This window comes from Diabrotica undecimpunctata, chromosome 2, assembly GCF_040954645.1.
Source record: "Diabrotica undecimpunctata isolate CICGRU chromosome 2, icDiaUnde3, whole genome shotgun sequence".
NCBI classification, from domain to species: Eukaryota; Metazoa; Arthropoda; class Insecta; order Coleoptera; family Chrysomelidae; genus Diabrotica; species Diabrotica undecimpunctata.
This window is the reverse complement of record NC_092804.1, coordinates 61,699,932-61,719,650: the sequence shown is the minus strand read 5'-3', so window position 1 is coordinate 61,719,650 and position 19,719 is coordinate 61,699,932. Positions and strand designations below refer to the sequence as shown.

The 19,719-nt window shown below is 32.2% G+C and overlaps 1 protein-coding gene across 5 annotated transcripts in view; it reads right to left on the bottom strand.

The window, feature by feature from the left end:
* The window catches only part of ckn (CRK like proto-oncogene, adaptor protein), a 474,381-nt gene that overhangs the window by 246,379 nt on the left and 208,283 nt on the right, over positions 1 to 19,719 (bottom strand). The window contains exon 1 of one of the 5 annotated variants that reach the window (XM_072523027.1): positions 8,834 to 8,980. The exons of 3 other annotated variants lie outside the window; for them this stretch is intronic. The gene's annotated coding sequence lies outside the window, so the exon portion shown is untranslated. Of the gene's footprint in view, positions 1 to 8,833; positions 8,981 to 19,719 lie in introns of those variants that run through there. One more of the 5 variants, XM_072523032.1, reaches the window with a different exon arrangement.

The following is a 19,719-nucleotide window of genomic DNA, read 5'->3' as shown; positions in this document are numbered from 1 at the left end:
GAATTTTAATAAACACCGAACACATTCTTTTAAGAAGAACGTCACAACTCAAAAATGTTATGGCCTAAAACAGAAAAAGAAGTATAGAATTGACTATAGCTTTTTACAGGCTAGTAAAGCTAGTCCAAACCCAAAATATCAGTCTGTTCGCAGTTATGGGTAAAGTTTTAAAATATTTTTAAAATTCATCGATTTTTTAAATGGCCATTTCTGAAAATTGTCACGTTTTGACATATGACGGTCTTCTTCCAAGGTAGTGAGTGATATATCATAAAATAATTAATAGATGACTACAATATATGACGATAGGGGATGACAATGTTGGTTTAGGAAAGTGAGATCGACCAATTAGGATGTATTATTCACAACTAAACAAACGATTGAGAAGTAAATATAATTGTGAAAGCCTATATATACATAATATACATATTCGAATATACATTTCGAAGATTTATGCGAGCGAATCAACAGAAATCTATTATGAGACATCCTATAAGATCCAATTACTTAAGCAGTAGCATATCTACGAATATGATCGAGAGTTGCCACAAAATCAACAGTTGAACTGTGAAACAATAAAATGGACTGATACCCTACAACTGCAACAGCAGAGTTGAAAATTCTGAAGTAAAATTTGTAAGGTGTTGTACAATGTTCGACCGATTTAATGAGAAAATAAGAAGCTTAATGTCTAAAATATACAAGAAAATATAAGAAACACATAGGAAAATAAGACACAATATTTAGGGAGCATGCCACTCGAAAGAATGCCAAGTGCAGCTTTACACTAATAACGGGAAGCTAATGTATAGGAAGGCCCAGAAAAAGGCGGACCTTTTAAACTATCCACCCAAGCTTTAAAAGCAAAACATGCTCTTTTTCTGGAGTCGTCTGTTATACATCGGTGATACTGCCGCAAATTGGCTTACTGTAGAGCTTTTTATTCATTCGACAGTATCAGAAAATTGTATGTGATCAATCTTGCAATACATTATTAAGATAATTTTGACGATTAATTCTAAACTTTAATAACGACATGGAGAAACATTACACAACTGAGAAGATGTAATATCTATTTTATCTTATTTTAAGAGTATACAGTGACAACAAAACATTTAGTTTTACCGAAACTGCTTATTTAAAAACTTTGTTCTTTTGGATACTGATGGTGTTACTGTCTCTTTATGAAACTCTTCGTTCTTAATTCAGAAATATATTCAAGTCTTTCCTTCTGTGCCTTTTTAAATTATTCTCGCGCAGCAGTATATTATTTTTTCCTTCTTGAATACATCTAATGTAATTAAAATCTTTTGCTTTCTTTTATATATTTGACCCTTTCATATATCTCTTTGCTGTCTCTTCACCTATTAGGTTACGATTTGGTTTCTTATGTTACGAAAAGAAAATATTTTCTTATGATAGATACTCTTGACAAAATAGTTGGAAAAATTGAAGACTATGAAGAGATCGATAAAGTTAAAACACTACCTCCTCAATATTTTATTTATAGAATATAAAATTTAAGTAGAAAAACCTTTCTAGAAGCATTTTATGAAAAGAGTATGAATTTGTAATTATTTTCCTGTACGGGAAAAGCAAATTTAATATGAAAAAATATTTATTTTAACCGTTTGTGATATATATTTATTTGTATTCAATATTTTAAACGCTATTTTAGTAAGTCACAAAAGAAAACGAATTTTTTCTTATGATACTTTTGACTATATTTATCTGGACTAATCATAGAGCTTTAGAAAGGAGCTTTAGAGCTAGAAAAAGATAATGGCAAAGTTATAATACATCTTATTCCGCTCAACATTTTATTTGTAGAATAGTACAATATAAAAGGTCCGTAGAGAAAGAGTTCTAGAAGTACTTTACGAAAAGGGCATGAATATTTAATTATTTTCCTGTGTCGGAAATGCAAATTTGATATGAAAAATTTTTTGTCTTAACCGTGTCAAATTATAAAGCGTGTGTCGCCATAAATTCTTTATTATAAATTCACATTCTAACGATAAAACTCTTTAACAATAATATGTCTATTGTGCACTCAGACACTCATTTAGTTCTATAAATTCTTGTTATATCTAATAAATACCCACACTTTTCAAAGCACACGGTGAGTGACAAGGGAAACAACACACCATCACTGTTATTGATTGATATAGCATCGTGTCCAATGGATTGAAAATTTCTGTCGTGTAGAAATTTCTGTTTTCGTGACCATGAAGAAAGTTAAAGTTTCAAATTTTTAATATATTGCGCTACCGCTATAAAAATATATAATAACTGAAGTGTACAGGCAACTATGATAGGTTCGTAGAAGAAATCAAAGAATTATTTAATGATTACATCTACAGAGATAAAGGTGCAGTAGAATTAAAAATTTAAGGACGTTATCACATGGTGAATACGACAGTAAATTTTTTGTCATTCAGAATTTAAGTATCTTTTATAATTATTCTTCTTATAAAATCAAAAATACGTGATTTGAGAATTTCTTGTTAATGTGTTAATGTATAGGCATATAGATAGGGCCTTTGTAGGTGGTACCACAGCAAGAAGAATGGTAACATGGACTATGCTTTATAGGGGAAACTCTATGCTTTCCGAGCATAGACTGCCGCAAAATCTACGTTACCGAAAATTTTTATGAAAGATTTATTTTTTATTTATTTATAAAAACGTATGGCATTATTCGAAAATTATGAAAAAATGAAAATTAGCTTTGTTGATAAAAAAAGTTATAAAAAAAATAATGTGTATGTCATTTGTTTATTAATACCTAGTAGTTACATTTTTGGACGTAAAGTTGGTTCAATTCGTCCCATATTGTCTACAGAGCACTAAGCTTAGACAAGTTGTTTGGCCGGGGTAGCCGAACTTAAATTCGTCTTCATAGTGTGTCATATACGGAAAATCCCGACGTTTTCTAATTATTTATTTACAACTCTAGCACGGTGTGGACGCGCGTTATCGTCCATAAAGATAACATTAAGTACTATAAATGACGTAAAAGGTACCACATGCTTATCTAAAATGGTTAATATATACGTTGCTTCTATCATATAACCTCCATCCACAGGAACTAACTCATTGCGGGCATCGGAAATTATACCAGCCGAAATCACAACTAAGCCTCCTCGATAGGTTACTCTGTCTGCAATATTGCATTGGACAAATCTTTCTCCTTGTCTCCTCCAGATTCTTTCGCCACTGTCTGGTGTCTTCAAACAAAATCTGGACTCAAAACATACTCCAATCTGCACAATTTTAGTTGTCGTGCTTCATTGCAAAAGAAAGTCAAGATCTGAGATGTTTCACGATTAGCTGTGGAAATAGGGCTGGTCTTCTGAATAATAGATTTGCTACACGAAGTCGTCGACGAACTATTTACCTACTAACATTCACATTTCGGACTTCGTTCAGGCGATTTTCCAGCTCAATTGAAGTTAGATGCCTATTTCTTAAACAAGAAGAAACCAAAAATTGATCATCACCTGCTGATGTTGCTCTCTTACGGCCTGATCATGATCTTCTAGTATAGTTGCCGTTTTGGTTAAACCGCTCAACGACTCTTTGAACACCACAACGACTTATATTGTAAAAGTCGTTGTTTTCTATCATTATGTGGCGTCCGTGGGATAATAATAATGGGGCTTTTTCTAGTGTTCCGGTAAAGAAGAAACATTTATCTGTAGATGCAAAGCAAATTGTAAAAACTATATAGAGTACCTTACTTCAAAGAGGACTTGACACATCTTCCGCTACGAGTGAAATATGAGATTTGACGAAAATACCTCTGACCCCAGTAAAAAGAATTACATCAAAGCCCATAGAAACAAGAAAAAAACGTAAAGATTCCAGTTCCACCAAATGTATGGACGAAGCCGATAAGGACTTGATAAGTCGAAAAGTCTATACGATGTACGAAAAGCAACGCATACCTACATTAAGAGCTCTGAAGCAACGGCTCAATGTTGACGAAACCCAAATAAGCTGTAGCCTTTATAGCCTTTAATGCCAAATTGGTCTAGTTGTTAAAATCAGCACTATAAGAAATGCTGTAAAAAAAAAGAAAAAAATACTGAACAGAAATTAATAATTATACTTATGCGAGAGTTTCCTTAAATTTATATCTGCCATATCACAAGTCCTAAGTTTTAAAACTAGCAATAAATCGAATTTTTTGCACCTGAGTTGTTATAAAAAAATATATTATATAAAATTATAATAAGTGTATATGTATGTGTATTACGGTATACCGCAAGGTTACTACACGCGTCTAGATTTTTCGAGTCACGTTAAATAGGATTTTGGGCCCGTGCAACACATTATAACGAGCGATAAGAAGTATTCACTTCCAAAAATTCCTAATTTTCGCTTTCCAAAGCGTCGCCAAGACACCTGTGATACTTGTGACTTACTTAATGAAATACAATGAGGAAAGTGAATAAGTTAGTGTTAATACGTTAGACTTTTGAGAAGTTTTTCTTCCATGGGATATTCTCAAATAAGAAAATTACAAAAAGTAATAAGTAATTTGGCCTGCAAATTAAAAAATAACGACTGCAAAATATATTATTATTATTATTACATAAAATATTAATTAAATAAAAGCTATAAAATTTTCTATTTTTATACCAAGAACAACAAATGTTGCTCGATTGTATTTACAGATAACATAATTTTCAAGATCTGGCACCTCAAGAAACAAGAACTCATCAATAATTTTTATATGGAAAACAATCTAATAAGATGAAAAAAATAAAAAACAAATTAAGACATGTTCACAAAGATTTTACTAATAAACCTAAGTAGGTTTAATTTGGGTTACAATGAATAACAGGGACAACTTTAAAACTTTTCTATTTATATATGTACCTATAATAAGCCATGATCTAATTCTTTTAAATTTTACATATGAATTAACCTTAAACTAATTTTCTTAGATTCTTTGGAAATTAATAAAAAGTGACAATATATATCTCATGGCCACCGTGATACACATACTCAATCACTACTAAATTCGTTCACCAAAATCCTAAAAATAGTAGTAAACAAGTTAAAAGTTCCCTTGACAGCAGCCTTGCCATAGAAACCGCTTATAATCAATCCATGATTACGCTAGTCTTATACCCTACTACAAAAAATTTTAATCTATGCATATATATATATATATATATATATATATATATATATATATATATATATATATATATATATATATAGAGAAAAGAAATTTAATCTTTGCAGATTAGTTAAATAGTAAACTCTTAAATATTGGGGAAATCTGCAAGAAATACTCTAATGTGTATCAATTGTTTCGCCGAACGTTTTCGCCAAAGAGAATTAATTTGGCTTCTTCAGGGCTGAAAGAGAATAAATTATAATTAGCTACCATATATTATCTATTAAAACATTATTGATCTTACCGTAACTTAGAATTGTAGAGTTAGTATATTAAAAAACTTTGCTAGTAACATAGTGATGTTTTTTTGTTACTATGTGCAAAAAAAGTTTTTTATAAGAATTGAAATGTATGGTAGCTTCGAACTTGACACGTAAAGGCTTACCCAAGGTTAATCGAAAAACCCAATGCAACTACATTTAAAAGGAGGTAATTCTTTGAAATGTCGGCAATAACTAAATTTTTGATTTTAAATAGTTAAAAGTGAGGTTCTGTTTAAGCCAGAACGCAAGCGCTGACAACTTCATTATAATTGGTATGAATCTTTATGTCGTTAAGGTTCATTGGTAAAAACGAATGAATTTAAATCCCAGTAAGGGAAATATTATTTTGATTTTCTTTATTTAATTATATTATATTGTTCATGTATTATTGAATCTTATTGAGACGTATCTAAGAAAAGCAAGGGAATGTTATATATTTTTTGTTAATGAAAATTAATTATAAAGGTATGTTAGTTGTTAATGGATATATCAGTCAAGTTAGTAATCTGTGATATAGTATTGTTCTTGGTATCTGATTTAAGTAACAGGTGGTATATATCGCTTAGATTCTTGATGTCACTCTTAACATTAATGGAGAAATCGTTAAGAAAAATATAAGACATTTCAATGAACTCTCTTTTAGATTTATTGTTCTCACGGTGGAGAATTGTGGTGTTGGTATAGTCCATGAGATGACCAGTGGAATGGACATGTTTGGCTAATGCACAACGGTCAGGGTGAAGTCGAGAATCACTTTTGTGTAGTGTAATACGTGATTTTAATAATTGAGATGTTTGACCGATGTAGGAATTGTTGCAAGAGAGACATGGAATGTTGTAGACAATATTACTAAGCCTATCTATGGGAGTCTTATCTTTTATCTTAGAATAAAGATTATTAATTGTTAGGGCTGATCTACAAGCTACATTAAGTTTAATGTTGTTATTATTATTGCCAAAGCTATTTTCAACACTTTTCAGAATCCTTGTTAACCCCGGAGTGATATCTCTGAAATATGGTAATGAAAAATATTTGTTTATAGGAGTATCAGAGACTGGGTTCCCACTTAAGACATCAGGATCAGCATTGTTAGTCGCGAAGGAAGGTGAAATATCTTCGTCATGGATAGTATTAAACAAAATCTTATTAACTAATGGTGTTGGATAAGCGTTTGAAATAGAGAAAGAAACTTTTTATTTCAAACGCTTATCCAACACCATTAGTTAATAAGATTTTGTTTAATACTATCCATGACGAAGATATTTCACCTTCCTTCGCGACTAACAATGCTGATCCTGATGTCTTAAGTGGGAACCCAGTCTCTGATACTCCTATAAACAAATATTTTTCATTACCATATTTCAGAGATATCACTCCGGGGTTAACAAGGATTCTGAAAAGTGTTGAAAATAGCTTTGGCAATAATAATAACAACATTAAACTTAATGTAGCTTGTAGATCAGCCCTAACAATTAATAATCTTTATTCTAAGATAAAAGATAAGACTCCCATAGATAGGCTTAGTAATATTGTCTACAACATTCCATGTCTCTCTTGCAACAATTCCTACATCGGTCAAACATCTCAATTATTAAAATCACGTATTACACTACACAAAAGTGATTCTCGACTTCACCCTGACCGTTGTGCATTAGCCAAACATGTCCATTCCACTGGTCATCTCATGGACTATACCAACACCACAATTCTCCACCGTGAGAACAATAAATCTAAAAGAGAGTTCATTGAAATGTCTTATATTTTTCTTAACGATTTCTCCATTAATGTTAAGAGTGACATCAAGAATCTAAGCGATATATACCACCTGTTACTTAAATCAGATACCAAGAACAATACTATATCACAGATTACTAACTTGACTGATATATCCATTAACAACTAACATACCTTTATAATTAATTTTCATTAACAAAAAATATATAACATTCCCTTGCTTTTCTTAGATACGTCTCAATAAGATTCAATAATACATGAACAATATAATATAATTAAATAAAGAAAATCAAAATAATATTTCCCTTACTGGGATTTAAATTCATTCGTTTTTACCAATGAACCTTAACGACATAAAGATTCATACCAATTATAATGAAGTTGTCAGCGCTTGCGTTCTGGCTTAAACAGAACCTCACTTTTAACTATTTAAAATCAAAAATTTAGTTATTGCCGACATTTCAAAGAATTACCTCCTTTTAAATGTAGTTGCATTGGGTTTTTCGATTAACCTTGGGTAAGCCTTTACGTGTCAAGTTCGAAGCTACCATACATTTCAATTCTTATAAAAAACTTTTTTTGCACATAGTAACAAAAAAACATCACTATGTTACTAGCAAAGTTTTTTAATATACTAACTCTACAATTCTAAGTTACGGTAAGATCAATAATGTTTTAATAGATAATATATGGTAGCTAATTATAATTTATTCTCTTTCAGCCCTGAAGAAGCCAAATTAATTCTCTTTGGCGAAAACGTTCGGCGAAACAATTGATACACATTAGAGTATTTCTTGCAGATTTCCCCAATATTTAAGAGTTTACTATATATATATATATATATATATATATGTATACTTGATATATCAACAACTGCGCTAAAAAAGTTCTCCATTTTTAAAGTATTTGACAATTAATCCTAACCTGTGTTTTACCCCATTTGTCGTTACCTCCTGTCCGTGACCTAGTCTGTTTTGTCTTTAAAAACAATGTCGTGGTGGGTTCCTAGACGAAAAACGAGTGTTCTACCTTATCCTTATCAATTATTTGAATGCTTAAAATTTGTACTACTATGTAAGTTTAAAGATTATAGGTTTATATGATACTAGACAATCTTCCTTATGTTGTTAAGAAAATATTCGCATATTGGCTATATGGCACTTGCCTATACTAATTAAAAAAAATTATTACCTAACATGGCAATGTTTTTTATACTATAAATTAAATTAATACTATTATCAAACAAGCCAAGATGTTATAAGAGGTATGAATTATTTATTATAGAAAGAATTTTTGCACTCTAGTTTCCTCTAAAATGTGCTTTTTAGCTTGATATTGGCTTTAATTTTATTGTTGATACTGTAATATTAAGCAAAATGAAACTAGCCGGTTTTTACACAAAACCCTTCAGTATATTTAGAAATTTATTACTTCTCTTTTTTAAAATAAAACAGATAAACCTGGACATACAGTTATCCGCCACTCTCGAGATCATCTCGTTTGCAAGCCCCCTACATGAAAATATGTCGTGCTAGGCCAAATAAACAAATTCCCGTTATCTCGTGTTGCCTAGCAACGACTAAAACATATTTTAATTGCGATTTTTTTGATGTAAGACACACCGGTTGAATGTTTTTCGTACCATTGATTTGTAACACTGGTTTTCCCGATGACTTGGCACACACTATTGCTCCTATTCACAAAAATGTTGACAGAAGTTTACCAAGAGAACGAATTCGCGCACGAAAGTCACTATAGAGAAACAACCTTCACGATAGTACCAACACTAAAAATGACCGCTGTCGTATGGTACGTACGTGGATTCTGGTTGCACAAAGTCAGAAATTGTATGCAACGTTGCCGTTTGGAGCAGACGGCTGCACCTAATTGCATCACATAAATTCAAACTGAAAGATGTTTAACAAGAACGAGACAATATTCTGTACTCTTTAGATACACACATACATTCGATATTACACTTTCGATCGATCTACAAGTAGCTAAGATTTTTATATTATAACTTAATATTTAATTTCTTTATACAAGCAAGTTGATTATTTTAAACGATAGTCAAATGGAAATCAAAAAATGGAGAAATTTAATATACCTGGACAATTTCAGAAGTGACAGTTTAACTGTTTTTATAAAAAAAAAGTTAACTAAAATTTGTTCATGATTTATCAAGTTGGGAAGTAAATTGTAAATGAATAAAAATATCGCAGAAGATTCAGTTATTGTCTATTTATTTTAATACATGTTCTTCCTGCTATTTCGTGAAGATATCTTCCTATCACTGTATAGATTCCAATAAAATTCTGATTAATGTACAAATCTCAATAACGTTAAAAATAGGAAGGCTAAGATGAGCAGCACACTTGTCAAGAACGAATGAAAATTTGTTGTGAGCAATAGGAGTAGGGACATGTCAAAGCTGTGGTGGAGTGATGGTGTAGATTTAGACTCCAGTGGGATTGGCGATGGACAGGTAAGTGGTGAAACAAATTAGGGAATGTCGAGGGCCGAGGCTCACCCAGAGCTGTAGTACCAGTGAAGATTATAACGTACGAACAATGAAAAACAATTATTTTCATTTAATTTTTACTAAAATTTAGTAAAAATTTAATTTTAATAAAATGTTTCAAAGATTTGTCCTTCGATTATCAGGTGTTTAGCAAATAAACAACAGGGTTTTCGTAGTGGAAAAGCGTGTACAGATGCAATATTCGTTATGAAGCAAATTATTGAGTACAATAGAAAAGCACTTCTTAAAGAAAGCATTTGACAGAGTAAGACTCACAGATGTAATTCATCTTCTGTATAATAGAGGAGTTCCCCTAAACATTATAAAAACTATCGAAAACATCTACCAAAACAACAAAACCGAAGTCAGAATAGATGGACGACTTACAAAAACTATAGAAATAGGCAGCGGAATAAGACAGGAGGACTCATTCAGAGCCCTAAGCTCTTCAATTTAATCATGGATGAAATGATCAAAAGCGTTAACAAAGGAAGAGGACAGAGAATGGGAAACAAAGAAATAAAAATACTCTGTTACGCAGACGACGCAATATTAATAATCGAAGATAAAGATAGTCTGCAAAGACTGGTCCACAGATTTAACATAAGAGCAAAAGAATTTAATACGACAATTTGATCTCAGAAAACTAAAACAATAGTAATCAGCAAAGAACCAACCAGATGTAAAATAGAAATTGATGGCATCAGTAATGAACATGTATTGGAAATAAAATACCTTGGAATTGCACTTTCCAGCTATGAAGACCTGGACAAAGAAGTGAGAGATCAAGTACAAAAAGCAAATAGACTGGCAGTATGCCTCAATAACACTATATGGTGAAACAGACACATTAATACTGAGATGAAGTCAAGAATTTATAAAGCCAGTGTAAGACCAATAATGACACATACCTTAGAAACAAGACCCGACACAGCCACAAGAAAGGCTATTGGAAACGGCGGTGATGAGAGTACTAAGGAGAATTACAGGAAATACGCTGAGAGATCGAAAGCGAAGTGAAGACATTAGAAGAAAATGTAAAGCACAGTGTATAAATAAATGGACACAAAATAGAAAAAAAATGGAATAACCACATAAGCAGAGTGGGGGGAGACGTGTCGTCAAAACTGCAAGAGATAAGTCACCAATCGGTAGAAGTATCGGACGACCGCGCAAAAGATGGATTGACAACCAATATAGGTGTTAATGCGCCAATGAACAAGCAGAATTGCTTATGAAGAAGAAGAAGAAGATTATCAGGTGAAGAATATAATACAGGTCGTTTATTTTAATATGACCAAGGTACTATAACTTCCTTCGTTTATTAACATAACTAATCAACCACATTCCAATAGCAACCACAAAAATGATTTCACACCATTTTATTAGAACAGACAAATCTTTTAAAACGTTCTGATTCTAAAATAACTTGTAATCAAAGACAATTTTGAGATACAAGATTGAAGTCGATGGAATACTTAAAAAAAAAGGAATAAAATGACATGAAAAAACAAGTGGTACAGGAGGCGATACTACAGACTAGCGCGAAGCTTAATACTATGTTTTCTGTATTTTTAAAATTTAAATAATATTTTTAAAATTGAATAAAGTAATTTTATTATTTATTTATTAATTTTATAGATTTCAATAAAACTGATAAACTTTACATGTTGTAGAATGACTCTCCTCGTGAAGTAAATGGACTCGCCCAACTGTTTACTGTGACAGCTATTTCGTAAACATCCATATTTAATATAGGCTACTTTAGAAATCTCCTCCGAAGTATAGATATGAAAATGCAACTTAAAGTGTTTTACTAATTTATTTTTGTCGTACTTTTGTCGATAATTGTAAAAATTTTGACCGTTCGACAATCGTTACGAGTCAAATTCAGTCATTCTATTTTTCTATTTGTTTTACTTTTTTAAATGACAAATATACTTTTAATTTTTTACTTTTCATTTAATGTTTGAATTTTGTTAGTTATTTTTATGCAATTTTTAATTTAAACCTTCTTAAAATAAATATACGTTGACTAGAAACATATTGATAGAGGCGTGCGTGAATCGATACGAAGATCGTTATTTCGTGACGCTACTCGTGAAGTCGTCTCGTGTCGCTTCTTTCGTGACGCTCGCCTCAGCATTTTAACGCTAGTACAGAAACTTTGCTTTAAAAAATGACAGTTACTGTAAATAATACAATGTGACGAAACATAAACAGCATTGAGACCAAATCAAGAAGCAAGACATTTACTGAAAACAACAGAAATGAAGATATTTCGGAAAGTTTATAAGAAGATCTACAACTTTGCAGTATCTGACTGCAAAAAGACTTCCTGTATGTTGTCCTTCAAGCATATTATCATTTTTCAACGGAAATCGCCCTAGCTTCAGATTTTTCGAGTAACAATTTTTTATAAGTAATATTATATTACAATATTATGTATATTGTTATATGTAGTACACGAAAGCTACAGCTGTTTTTCTTCCGCTCTGTATATTGACGAACTGTAGATTATAATAATACTAGACTGCTCAAAAAGAGTCAATATATGTGCAAAGCATATATTGAACATAAAATATATTAAATATTTTAAAATAAAAAAATAGCAAGAATATTAAACAATGATCAAGAAGATCTTCTAATAGAGCAAGGTACAAGAAAGAAAACAAACATTATATAATTAAAAACTTTACATGTTAATAAATCTTAAGTATAAAGCTGACAACGCCGTATGGAAATTTATGACCCTGGATCTTAACCTCCACATAATAAGGGTCCAATTGTATAGGTCTGTTTTGATTTTTAAAAGGCCTAATCCGAACTCAGCAATCCCACTCCTTAAATGCAGTCGCTCAAGCAACTATTCACCAACACAACCCCAAACACAAAAGATTACACAACTGATTAAATATTACGAATCGCTCGAGAACTGGTTAGTAGAGGATCTACTATAAGAAGTGCTTAGAATCGACCAGTCTAGCGTATACCTTGCAGTTTAACAAATATTAATCTGGTCCGCCGCAATCTGGGTACTACAATCAGTGGTTCCATGCGAGCCATAGTACCAAAACAAATCTTAGGTATATCGCGGTCGTCTAGTTCAGTCAGAGACGATTAAATCTCAGATAAAATAAAAACAAGGACGTTAAAAACTTAAGCATGGTTAGAAATTGATTTATTAGTGTTAAATTTTTGGTGTTGTAATGACAAGAGTTGATGTCTATCATTAAAACAAGATGTATGGTTTTGTTTTTGTACCATAATGAAAGTATTTAAAAAAACAAGTAACTAATTTTCAAGAAATACGGAATAAAATAAGAAGTGATTAAAATATAATATTAGCCTGGACAATAAATTATTAATCCAATTTTAATGTTTCATGATTCTTTTGATTCAGAGCTATGATACTCTATGTAAAAATACTTTTTAGAGTATCGGTTATAAATAAGTTTAACACCACTTTTTTAATTTGGTACAAGTATAGAGACAAAATATATTATAAAACTAAATAGACAATTACTATGTTTTCTTTGGACTACATTTCCTATTTCTTCAAGGAACGTCACACTGAACCCAAATGTCATTACCTACTTTGGTATTAGTTTATTACAAATTTATATTGCAGTTATGGTTTAATGAAAAATTCTCAATAACCCAATATTAAAAATGATGTTAATATTGCTTTAAATTCATCATTTGATTGGATTTTTGGGTGTCCCGTTTTACTGTTGGTAATTATCTTTGATTAATTTGTGTAAACTATTTGAGTTATACACAACTTTAACAATAAATGAATACAGGTACCAATAGAAACAGTAATCAATACGCTGAAGAAAGAGGGAAAAATTGATGAAAAACACATATTGTACATGCATACTAAACTTCTATAGACGGAAACGGGTACGAGTAAGGAAAATGTTCAATTTTTCACAAATGTTATATTTTTCGCTGAATCAATTAGTATAATTATTCTCAAGCTCAATATTAAAAACCACCACTTAATCCAGCCTTGCTTAGTAATTCCTACCTAATTTTAATCCTACCCTTTAGACATACAGACAGTTTTTAAAATAGCAAACAAAAATGACTCTTTCTGTTCTTGGCGTTCGTACCGCATAGAAGTGCTTTTTCGGCACTTGACTGTTGACTCGCGTGGACAACAGACGCTGTTTTACTAGGTGTGTTTTACACACCTCTCTCTGATATTGGTTCCGAAAATAGTGCAGACAGTTTGTTCTCTCTTAGTGATAACCAATAGTTACCACGCGTTAAAATACCACGAATTTACCGCGAATACAAACCGTTAATTCGCGGCAGACAAACTCGTACGAGAAAACACGCGTGTGAATTCTGCCTATATGCAAATGCTTAATTACTCTCTCCTAACTATTTTGAACCAGCTCAATGGATACAGTGTTCTGAAAGTTCTGAAGTAATATTAATAATTTTATATATGTACATGCCTTAATTGTATAGAAGATATTATAATCCTGAGCCTGAGATTTCAAAACAGTGTAGATATTTCATGTTACTTAATACACACAAAAAACATGTCTTTTCTAGCAAAGAAAAGCCAGAAATGAAATTGTAGATAGAAACAAGGGTGGATAAAATCATCAACAAAGACTTTATCTTTTATAATAAATATTTAATGATTGTCCTTTTCCTTCAGGTTCTTTCTCTCCTATCTGGAGTTATAAATCATCATTGCCGCATTAACCTCATTAGCCTAATTTCTAAAGAGTTCTATGAGCTTCAACCAAACCACTGTCTTAGTCATATTTTTCAGTGAGGATATTCTGGTCTGATTGGTTTTCTCCTTCCTTGTATCTTCCAGTACATATTCAGTCTTAATAATGCATATTTTTCCCGTCTCACTATATGACACAAATAAAAAAGTTTTCTAATTTTAATAGTTCTTACATCTCACATTATTTGTTCAGTATGTGTAATATACCTACATTAGTTATTCTATCGGCTGATGGTATTCTGCGCACTCTTCTACAGCACCGCCGATTAAAAATGACGTTTAAATTTAGTAAATTATAAAACACTTGATTTTAAGAAGTACCGTTTATGATTTATGAATTTATTGTAAGAGTAAATATGTAATATCTACCAGCATTACAAGAAATATATGGACCACAACATTAAACCATTTTATTATACCTAATCGTATATAGGTAGATTCGCTTTAAAGTGGACCTTCTAAGAAATTGATTCCGATTCTCTACGCTTCACCGTCAAGGACGGGACTAATCCTTCAGATTGTATTGATCGTAGATCTCTGGTGCTGCGTTGCCAATGGATAAAAAGCAGTTTGGCCACCGAATTTCTCAGAATTTAGGCAACGATCGATACTCATTTATTTTTTATCCAAGTTTCTATTTATGGTAAGACAAGATATACCGGCCAAGCCAAGGCATGCCACGAAGTGCACAGTGAAATCGAGAAATTAAGGGCAATGAGGACAATGTAACAAAACATTCTCATTTAATATATACGAGGCAGTTTCAAAAGACATTTATATATAAGGGAAATAAAATAATAAAAGAAACGTTAACAATAAATCTAGATTCGTTAGTAAAATATGGACGAAATAAATGGTATACTAAAAAAAATTTACGTAACGTAACTAAAAAATAAATCAAACAAATCTATACAAAAGACTAACACTATTAGGGAACTCTGAACAATCATAAAATATAGAAAAATTTCTTATCTAGGTCACATTCTTCGAATGTAGCCAGTATCTTCTATCTATCAACTAAAGGGAAGGCAATAAAAAGGGAATTAAAGGGAAAGATACAAGGATGAATTGGAGTTGTTAGAAAACAAGCATTATGGTCGAAGAACATTCGTTATTGGATAAATATCCGCAGTGTCAACCAACTCTTTAAATTTGTGCAGGAAAGAGAAAAATTCGCCAGAATTATTGAGAAAATCTGGGAGAACGACAACGACACAAGGCACATAAAGAAAAAGAAGAAGCCTAGCCAAAGAAATAGCTCACACAGATAGGAAAAAAAAGAAAAATAAAAGAGATATCTTCTATACCTATCAAGGGGACGAGGGATGTGTTGCTTTTCTTATCAGCATAATCTCAAGGAACGAATTTTGTACGGCGAGTCTTAGGACTTTTCACCTCCTTAAATCGTCGCAACACCGCTAAGTACTCTCAATAATGATTAAGGGGTGTGGAATCTTTGATTGCACCTTTCTCGAGGTGGCTCTGTTGAAACTGAACCCAGCGGATCTAGACTGGAGATAGTCGATAAACAATCCCCAAGTCATACCGTGAGACACCATGGTGAAGGCTATAAGGCACTAGGGTAACACTGTCGCAAACGGTTCGTTATGGGCAAAAGGTCGCGCCCTATCGTATTTAGACCTTACCCTTGCAAGCGGGACTCTGCGAGAAGTGGACTGTCTTTTCCTAACTACTCGTGGGACCAATATGGTGAAACGAAAAAAAGAAAAAACTCAGGACAACGGACTTCCGTGGCCGCAAGGTCACGGAACATTTAAGGTCGAAGGGTAGGGAGCTTCTAGAGAAAAGCCGAAAGGCCGGGAATTCCGAAAGAAATCTCATAAGCTGTAAGACAAGAAACCACACAGTCTGTCAGAATAACAGCATTGGAAGAGGTTGATCTCATGATAGATGAACAGATTAAAGCTGCAAAGCTATATGGCACCTCTAAAGCCAAAAACATTAAGCTAATGAAACAAGGTCAGGATTACAATCAAGCCAAAAGGTTGTAATCAAGCCCAATCAAAGCCAAAGGACAAAGAGATGTGGTCAAATCCATTGGAAGCAATGACAAAACAAAAACAAACTCAGAAGACAAAAGGTCCGAAAAGGCCAAGATCAGACGGAAGCACATCAACCGAATGTCAACGCAAAGGATAAAGAAACCAAGATATGTCAACCAAGAAACTAGGGTGTGACTTTCAACGAATCTGCCTCATTTGCTAAGGTTGCGGCAGTACTTACACTATTCCCAGAAGAATATGTGAATAAGCTTAAGGCAGCTCAAAAAATAATCTCCAAAGGAGGTGATTCCAACCCCAAGGACTTGGGAAGGGGCATCTCTCAAGGCTTTGGAAGGTGAAGATATATCCAAGATGCGGAATAGATAATGTGATGCCTAGATATTTAAAATCCATCACTTGTTCTACTATCTGACCTTCCAGTTCAAATTTACATCTTGGTAAATTTGTTGTTATCACCATGCGGTTTATCTTTTTTTGGAGAAATTAACATGTTAAATTATCTGGCGGTTATACTAAATTGGTGCAGCATATGTTGTAAATCATCTTTACTTTGAGAGTAGTATTGCATCGTCTGCATACTAGATTATTTTAAGTTGTTTTTTCCCCATTTGGCATCCTTTTCTAGCTCTTACTTTTTTATTATTTCATCCATAATCAGGTTGAACAATAGAGAACTCAGGGAATCTCCTGTCTTATCCCATTGTCAGCTTCAATAGGGTCAGTTAATTCTTCTTCGCCTTTTTACTTTTATTGTGTTTTTTGGTAGATATTTTCGATCGTTTTGATAATTGTATCTGTCTTGCGTACAATAAGTGGATAACGACCCGGTCAAATGCATTCTGACGCGAAACCTGGACACAAATAAAAGCAACAGAAGAAAAATTAAGCTGCTTCGACCATAAAGTATTAAAATATATGGCCCAATAATGGATGAAGGCATACAAAGACACCGGATAAGAACAAATATAGAACTTAAGGAACTGTATAAGCACCCAGACGCAGAGGTTAAGATGGGCAGGTCACATTTAACGAGAACCAGATGACCGATGGCCGAAACTAGTATGTCAGTCCAATTCAGAGGGAAGAAAACTACCAGGACGACCACGCACCAAATGAAAAGAAAACATCGCTAAATATCTCAATACCATGGTCTTAGAAATTGACCTGATGATGGACCAGAAGAAATGGAGGCAGATAGTGCAGTCAGCCAAGATCCACCATGGCTTGTAGAGCTACAGATTAAGTTCTCCTTTGCACTATATTCGTCCTTTGATTATTAATTTCAAAAACTTTGCTCTACTGTATATATTTTTAATGTTCGAAAGCAGTTTCTTATGACATGGCCAAAGTAAGTAGTTTCTTTTGTTTTAATGCTAGACAGCGACTCTCTTTCTTTATTTAAGCCTTTGACGAACTCATCATTGCGAACATGATTTGTCCAGGGTATTTTTAAGAGCCTTCTGTAAATTCACATTTCAAAATTCTAAAATTTATTGCCCATATTGTTTCGCAAATCCTTCGATGTAACTACGACCATCCAATTGTAAAATAGTTAAATATTATTGTATATAATATACACTAGAAATTAAAATGCTTCAGATAAGCAATTAATAATAAATGTAATGACCCCGCGCAACTAGATAAAATATTTTTCTATTCAAGAATGTAAATATTCTATTTACGATATTGAATAATCATTTCCGTAATTTCAATTACTTGTATTCATGGCGGTTCCCTATCTAATAACGTTAATTCAACAAAAAAACTGTATAATATTAATATTAATTGATATAATATTGGTTAATAAGACAATCATTTCTTAGAAATTCTTTAGCCATAAATTATAATTGGTATTTGTTACAATTAGTAGTAATTTCAAAACAATTTTTGCTTATTCAGTTATATTGTTCAAATTACGTAATGTTAGACTTTATCACACAAAACTTCAAGGCTACTGATGATATTTTACACATGTTTAAATATGATTTTAAGATTCTTATTTGCGTCTGTATGAATGTATTTTTAAATGTTAAGCAATATGAAATATATCAAATAAAAAATATAAGATTTACTATATATTTTGAAATTTTACCTCAATAAATCTTATCTTTTTTATTTCGTTATTTATATTTTTACAATAATATAATTATTTGTTGATAGTAATACTTTGGTTAATTCTGATTGTACTTTTAATAAAATATTAAAGCGGTTCTGAACTGTTTGTGGTTTAATACCATATAAATTCAATATTTAATAAAATATTGTTATTATATAAGTCCAAATACTACTGTTTTGGTCGAAAAAGCAGGTTAAAAATGGCCTTTTAGATTTCAGAGTGTGCTCGTGTCCAATCATCATTCACATTACATGTGCGCTTGTTAATTCACATCAATCTCCAATATTTTACAATATACTGGAGAATGACTTCTCATAATTTGACAAAAGACAAAAGAGCGAACACACTTTAAAAAATACTGTACATAATATAATGTTTTAAAACAAACCAAAGAATGGAAAAAAGGAAAGTATTTTTGAAGTATGTAAACACTTAATACTTAACCGAGTGCTTTCGGCTTGAAAAGCCATCTTCAGAGCTATGGTCAAGTATTTTAAGTATCACTACTAGGAGAGATCTCATTTGGTAAACAATTACAGAAAATTTTCTTTTAAGCTGGTTCTATTACAAATTTTTCACAGAAAGAACTCAAAAAAGACTGCACTGGACTCCACAAAAAACACATTAAAACATTTTTTGGTTACGGTACAGGTGTCAGAACCCGACCATTTATTAGAGTTGGACCAGCAGATTTTATCTGCCACTTTAATAGGTACTATGACCACAAAATTTTTTGGTTATGATATTTAAGCCATTAGAGTATTTCGCATATGACATTAAAATAAATTCGCGTTTTCACTCAGAAACCGGTTTGAACCATTCAAATTTCAATGCAAGTATACGATTCAAGTAATTGTTGTCATTTCAGTTGTCACTGGGCCCGTGTACGTCAGACTATTTCACTCATCTTAAAATTTTCACATAATCTGACCAATCACAAACCAAAGACAGCTTGTGTTATCGCGAAGACACCAACTGTCTTTCAATTCTGATTGGTCTATCAGCTTCGTGTTTTCAACGACGTAACCATGGATACCGATCGCAAAGCAAAGTTTGACGTTTGCCAAAAAAATAATTGTAGCTGTATACGTCAAAATGAGTCGTTTCGGTG